Source organism: Anomalospiza imberbis, chromosome 1 (genome assembly GCF_031753505.1).
Source record: "Anomalospiza imberbis isolate Cuckoo-Finch-1a 21T00152 chromosome 1, ASM3175350v1, whole genome shotgun sequence".
Taxonomy (NCBI): domain Eukaryota; kingdom Metazoa; phylum Chordata; class Aves; order Passeriformes; family Viduidae; genus Anomalospiza; species Anomalospiza imberbis.
Window position 1 is genome coordinate 116,177,915 of NC_089681.1, and position 7,615 is coordinate 116,185,529.

General features: G+C 38.8%; 1 long non-coding RNA gene across 1 annotated transcript; it reads left to right on the top strand.

The window, feature by feature from the left end:
• The first annotated feature begins 1,408 nt into the window (after window positions 1-1,408).
• On the top strand, window positions 1,409-7,143 carry LOC137482810 (uncharacterized). Its single transcript, XR_011004244.1, has 3 exons — window positions 1,409-1,540; window positions 2,615-2,676; window positions 7,013-7,143. It is a non-coding gene; the product is annotated as an uncharacterized lncRNA (long non-coding RNA).
• Window positions 7,144-7,615: the final 472 nt, after the last annotated feature.

The window sequence follows — 7,615 nt, forward strand, 5'->3', positions numbered from 1 at the left end:
TATTTGCATCATTGCTCAGATTTTTTTTAAGGAGAGAGCAACGGGAATTTCAGATAAAAAAACATTCGCATTTCCTAATGTCTCCATACATGAGTGATCTGTGAAACACATTCTTAGGAGCTGTGCCTCCTACACATATTGTACTAGATAGTAAAATAAATCTAACGGATCCATACTGTACTACAAAACCTATGGTATGGGAAAACCAACAGACATACTGAGCTCTTCTAATGCAGAGACCTAAGTAATAAAATTCACCATTTAAAGAATAACTGAAGGTATCATCACAAATTAACATGAAAAAGATAATATTCCTCATTTTCCAAAAATGCAGAGCAAGAGAGAAGTGACTGTCACATGGCTGGGAATGGTATTTTTATAATTTGGGTGATCTGAAATTTGCTTATTAATATTTAATAACTCAATCCCATAGTTCTCACTCAAGTAATTTCCCCATAGAGGTCCATAACATGTACAGATATATAGAAACAAAATTCAACATACGTTTAGGAACAAAGGTAAATAACCCTTGGCTTTGGTACCATTCTGATGAGAAGGTCCAGAGGGAAGTGGCAGCTGCTGTGAAAGATGATCACTTACTTGAGAAAAGGAAAACTTGAGACTTCTTGACAATGGTATTCCTTCCAGACGTGCCAAAACAAGCACACCACAACACTTCAGCTTCATCTTCTGCTCTGCCACCTGTACCACCAATAATATTAATTATTTTGTGAACCTGGGAGACCTGTAGCTTTGTGGAAAATTAAACATGGATGAAGCCATATTGCCCACTCTTCCCTTTCTTCCTGAAATTATAGAGAAAACCTGAGATTTTCCAGGACAAGGTGAATGGAATGGCGACCAGTACCCTGCTGCATTCCCCTCCCACCTCAACTCTCCTAGGCATACAGGTATAGTACTAATCTAGATTACATAAAAGGATAAGAGTATCTGGACCTGTTCAGCCAAAATATGGATGCTCAGTCAAATTCACCTTCTTTCTTCAAGCCCTTTCCGATGAAAATGTTTCACTTTATAAAAATATCAAGGCAATCTAGGGGGAAGAAACTGAAATGGTTTCATTTTATTAAAAAAAAAAACAAAACAGCAATCTAGGAGACAGAAGCATTTTGACAGTCTTAAAAGCATATTTTTGTTGACTTAGTGTAAGTCCAGCCTGCCCTCCACAGCTCACAGCTCCTTGGATTTGGACTTTGAAAACATTCCTGAGATGCTAACATTTCATCCAAGTGAAGAAAATGTTTACATTTCTAAAGTTCTTGTTGAATGGAAACATGGTTTCTTGCCCAGGTCTTGCAGATTAGCCTGCTCCCAAAATTAAGCATTGGTGAGAAGCTAATGCGGTTTAATTCCCATTGAAAGAAAACCAACCATTTCTAAATCTGTTCTTTTTCCTACAGATGTACCATCTGGAGAAGGTTGTGAAGGAGGAGAGAGAAAGAATGGAAAGGAGCAGGATGCAGAAAAGTTGCCATGTAGAAGACTCCAAATTTTGATGAGAATACATGCTAAGGATGTGGTGAGCTACATGAGAAATGAACGGGTGGGAAAGAATTTTCTGATGTTGGTTGGCTGATGTGTGGCCATCGTATAAATAGGTTGTGATTATGAGGCAGTTCCCATCATAAAAAGTTTACAGTCTAAATAATTCAAGAACACAAAGAACCAAAGGAAGAAAAGCGCAATTTGTGGATGAGAAACCAAGGTACTTTGCTACCACTGTACTCTGTGTCCTTCTTATGTGACCCACTGAGCCTTTTCTTACAAATGCATTTTTGATGTGCTTAACAAAATGCATTCACTTCATGCAGTTGGCAGACTTAGTTGTTGCATCAAAAATAGTTAATGGCAAGTATCAGCATTTTTATATTTCTTTCCTTGTGCAAGTATTTAATAACAGGGAAATAGCAAACAACAGCTGTGTAAAGGGAAAGAGCAGTATAAATGAATGCTCATCCTGCATCACAGGGAATGATAGAAGCCTAAGACTCAGACTGGGAAATTCCCCCAGATCACAACCAGGTGCTTATGTGAACAGTCAGTTTGCCATCCAAAACTGGTCAGGAGAAATCTGAGGGGTTTTACTCTTCACAGGTACTTTGTGCATATATGGGATCATTATAAGGGAAGCACGAGTCTGCCTGTGAGTAGCAAAGACAAAAAACCTCCAAAACTGAGAGGTCTAAACAAACCAGGGACACTAAACAGATCCCATTGGGACAAAAGTAATCAGAAGGTCTGTATGCAGGACAGGATGTTGAGAATGACTCCAGCTGCACTGGAACCAAACTGCCCCTGACATCCCTGAAGATGAGGGCTTTTGCCCAGCTCTGAATGTCTGACTTGCATTGCCTTTGCCTTTGGTGGCAATACTGAGCCTCATTTTAGGAGAGTTGTGGATAAAGAGGTTTTTTTTTTTTTTTCTCTCTCTAGGCTTCCTTGATCTGATCATGACGCAAAAAACCTAATTACAGCAATTAATACAGAATTAGAATAGTTTCATGCTAACTCTGTGAGTAGCTTTCTAGCAGCAGATTGCTTAGAGATACAGGGTTTGAAGCAAACTCTAAAGCTCTTATTTTCCTGATTACAGCTGTTGAAAAACTAACATGTTGGTCCTCAGAATGAAGAGAGAAAGATGACTATGAAGCCCGTGTGAGTATATTATTCTGCAAAGTGCAGCAATACATTAATATAGACAGAGGCTTACAAAAGAACTAAGGAATGCACTCAGAAGCCAAATCCCGTTGCATTCTCAGGCTCTTTACTACATTTTTTGTACCAGAAAATTATGCCTACCTGGTTATTTCCTTTTAACGTCACTAGAGAGATAGACAAATCTAAATGGGAAAACAAAAGGGGAAGATGTAAAGGAAAGGAGTCAGTTGCAAATGTTCTTCAGTAACTTAAAACAATGTTAGGCAAAATCCATCTAGTGCAGAGAACATAACACATGATAACAGCATGACCTCAAATGACTCGCTCTCCATTTAAACTTTAACATCTAGGTCTCAACAGGAATTAGCATACACATTCTGGACACTCATTACCCATGCTTGATTTTGTATAGCACACAAAAAAAAAAAGGCAAGAGAAAGAAAGTGTAAGCCCTTGCCAGCGTATTGTTTGCTGGCAATAGCAAGCAAACCGAATACTGAGCAGTCATGCTTCATCCAACAAGCATAACTGCTAGCCAAATGCAGGCTTACAATTGTTTGGATGAAAAAGAGACTACCATCCATTCACCTCTGTATTAAGGATTTGATGAACTGTGCTGCAGCAAGCTAGGAATCAATCTTTTGGAAAGAACTGATATGAGCATTTACTACAGGATGTGGCAAAAAGTATGAACTTCTCACATACACAATTTCCAAGAGGAAATAATTATAAACATCAGATTCTATGGCTTCTATTGACAGGGATCGAAAAAATATCCCAAAACAGCTTCATCAGTGGGAACCATATGTGACCCCTAAAAGACATCAACTTCAGTTCTCTTCTCTTTTCTCGATGCTTTAAGAGACTGAAGATAAAGGAACTAGGCTTACTTCTCTGACAGCTTAACCCCTTCCTCTGACTCCTCAGTGCAGGCAATCCTCCTCTGCTGCTTCAGGGGAAGTGCAGGGAATCAAATGGGCTTGCACCCTCTTCCTCCAGTTAGTGCAGTTTTGAAACACTACACCAAAATAGTACCTTTTCATGGTAGTATGCACTGTTTCAGCTCATATGTCCACCCAGGGCTGCAGTAACAGAAAGCAGCACCTCTAAAAGGGTGAGTCAGTGCAGCACAAAAATGGATCAAGCTAGAAAGAGAAAGCTTGAAATAGCCCCTGCTTCTATAACCAGTCCATGAAACAGAGAAGTAAGGAGAAGAAGCTCCTTACAAGAGGTGATTTGGAGCCCCTCCAAATGAGCGGAGCACCTCTCCTTTTCTGTTGAGAGAAAAATAGGTTGAAGGAAAACAGTAGCAGCAATACAGCAATATGTTTTCCTCTGCTGTGGCAGTGTAACTTTTAGGAAGGGAAAGAGAATCTGGACCGTGATCTGGACTGAACTGTTATGGTACACCAGCAAGTTTGTATTTGGTGTGAAACTACATTATATATTCAAAGCACTCTGCATGTATAATTTGTAAAAAATCCTCAAGATAATGTCAGAATCCCTGTAACTTAGAATAATACAACCTGTCAAGGAAAGAGATGTGTCCACAGGAAAAAAAAATTCTTGAGTGTGCAATCAGAAAATGTATGACACTAAGAAGCCCTCTTAAACAAATAACCATAAATGGAACAAACCTGTTAAAATAATTCTTTTTCCATGCTCAGATGTTACAGGTTTAATAAATTTTTACTGTATTAGCACAGAAATGCATTTTCACTTTCCATAGTTAATCTTGAAGGAACACACATTAATATACTGTATTTTTCTGCTGTATTAATGGACATTACAACTAAGACAGTATTATACTCATTATGAACCTAATAACTAACACATGATCACAAAGCACTTCTATGTTAACACTTTCCTGCAGAAATGTGAAATTAATAACACCTCTGTTTAGATGATTATTAAAAAGAATTTTCCTTATTAGAAGGCAAAACCCCATACAGTCTTTTCTAAGAAAGTTTCATAATGCTTAGAACATACCTGACATCCATTATCCACAGTGTTAGTCACCTCTGCATGTGAATGTGTTGCCAAATCAGGGACTGGGTATTAAAATGAGAGCACCAATGTATTTCCCATTAAAAAACAAACAAACAAAACAAAACAAAAACCTAAACAAAACAAAAAACACCAAACCACAACACCCAATCTGTGACAAAACTCCCAATGTTCATAAAATGGCCCCAGGACTGGTTTTGGTTCCATAGACTTAGTATGAATACAAATGGAGTAGATGTGTGTTTACTGGAAATCAAGAAACAGACCACCATGTTTTCTGGTAATTAAAATGTCTAAACATTGAATACTGGAGTTTGTTCTGTACTTGACCTGATAAGCATTGAGAGACCCAACCTGAGTCTACAGCTCCACTCTCTTCACAAAATTCACAGAGTAATATCTTCACTTGCACTGACCTGCCAACCAGTCTGCTACATCTTCTCTGGTCAGATTAAATGCTTTGCAGTCCTCATGCTCCACTTAAATGTCCCACTTCACACATTCCTAGTCCTCATGGCACTTGTTAACCATCCTTATCTCAAATAGCTGTTGTCATCTTCTTCCTACTTCTGGTATCTCCTTGTCATCTCTATCTTTTCTTTTTGCTCCTCCTGCTCTTTTTCTATGAACATACATAACCATATCCACAGGCTCTAAATAACATCAGTGGTTGTTGGTGACCTGGTGTTGACAGCATTACTCACAGTTTTGCTCTTTTTTCCACCTGGCAGCAGTAATCAGAGGAAATATTCCTTCCTCACCCCAAATGTTTATCTTTACTGGCTCTGTTATCACCTTGGAACAAGAGAACGCACATGGCTGCTGCTACACCTTCCTGACTTTCCTGTTTACAAACTAGTGTTGGTGTTAATCTTTTGCCCTACTTTTTATCAATGTCACATCTTTCCCCTTTATACTCTTCAAATCCAATCAATAAGTTTGAGAGTCAGCGAGTCTCGACCATTTTCCAGCAAGCTCTACAGGGGCAAGCAATGAAGGAAGAGAAAAACAGAAATGGCAATAGATGCAAAATTACTTTATTTCAAAGAGTTCTCACATGCAATTGGATGAGTTAGGTATGCTTTCCAAGATCAAATCCTTTAAAGTGTTACTCAGGACAATGTCAGGACTGCAGAAATGGACAAGCATTTGCATAGCATCTCTGGGATATATGAGACTAGAGCAAGAATTAACATCAGGCCAGCACAGGAAATACCATAATATCTTCTCTCAGGCCTACATAGGGCAGATGTCTCATGCAGATGACATGGTATAGATACTGACCCATCAAAGAATTATTTCAAAAGTTGTCTAAAGATACCTGCTAATTTCCCAATAGGCATGCTAAGGCACGGTTTTAAAGGAATTTCTAGGCAGTGACACAGCTGGTATTTTTGTCAGTGGCAGCAGTTCTAGGTAGGTCAGGTTGAATTGGAAGCCATGGCAAATTAGGTCCCCATGCTTTGGAAACTTTCATCTTTTCTTGGTGGTATGAAATGTACCATACAATAGAGGACTGTCATCAATGCACACAAGCCTGTTTCTCTGACATTGCTATTACAAGCATCTGATGACATCCCAAGTAACCCTGAAGAGTATTCCTATATCTGTGACACTAGAAGAAGCTTGTTCACCTTAGCTGTTCACAGACTAAAGCTCTTTTCTCTTTCCAGTTTACTTTTTTTCCAAGTGTTTCTTATTGTCACTACGAGGCATAGGCACCACAGTAAATGATGACACTGGGTAAAGAGAGCTAACAGAAGATTTTTTCCCTGAAGAAAATACAACAATGTTTGTAGTAATATGCAAGCTACTGAACACTATCCTGGTAAAACGACTCCTCAGTTTGTGAGTAGGCATGACACTGTCCAAATACAGTGAGATGGTGTAGGAGCCAATAAAGTGCTTCGAATTCTGAGAGCTGAGATCCCGGGTGGGAATGGCGAAACAGCTCTCAGCTTTCAGGTTACACACAAACAGTTAGCAGAGTGTGCCACTGCTAATCTACAGCAGGTCATGACTGGAGCTGGCCCAGAAAAGTTTAAAAACTTCCACAAATTTATTGGTTGTGTTTGCCTGGTAGAAGAGAGAAAGAAAGGAGATGAGAGCGGGAGAGAGGAAATTGCTCTTGTCTTCTCTTTTGAACCTGCTTACAAAAGACAGCGGGATTACACCTGCCCCAACTTCCTTCTGACACTCATTGGTGTGGGGACAAAGATATCATTGAAATAGCTACATTTTTGAACTCTATATAATTTTTTTTAATTGTGCTTTATTCTGATGTTTCACTTCCCTTAAAACAAGTCACTTCTATGTTTTTTTCAAGAAATGGAGAATCAGAAGTCCTTAAAAGCTTTTCATCTGCTTCTTAACGTCTAGATGTTCCTGTCCTGCCTCCTCTCCAACACACTGCTATCCAGTATTCCCAGGCTATAGAAGAAATAAACCTGAAATAAAACCCACCTCCAAAATATGGATCTTTCCCTTCCACTGCAAAATAATGTTTCTGAAGTATCTTTCCCGTAAAGCACAGATCCTTTAAATACAACAGGTGTGTATTGATGGGATATGAGTTCAGCTGGTGCAGTTGCAATGTCTTTGCTGAGGGGCTGAAGGCTGCAATGCCAACATCTGCCAAGGCTGGATGGCTGATCCAGCCATAGTCCCACTCAAAATATCACCATCCATATATATCTTACTACTTATAACAGAATTATGTAGTTCCACAACACTGTCCATAAAAAGACAAGAATGTACAGATAATTTAACTGCAGAAAAAACACAGAATTAATAATCAAGTAAACTATGTGGAAGTTAAAAAAGAAAATAACTAACAGCCAGGATAGATTTATTAAGAATAAATAATGTCAGACCAGACTAATTTCTTTCTGTGAAAGAAAAACAGTAGACATGGATAGGGAAAAGTAGT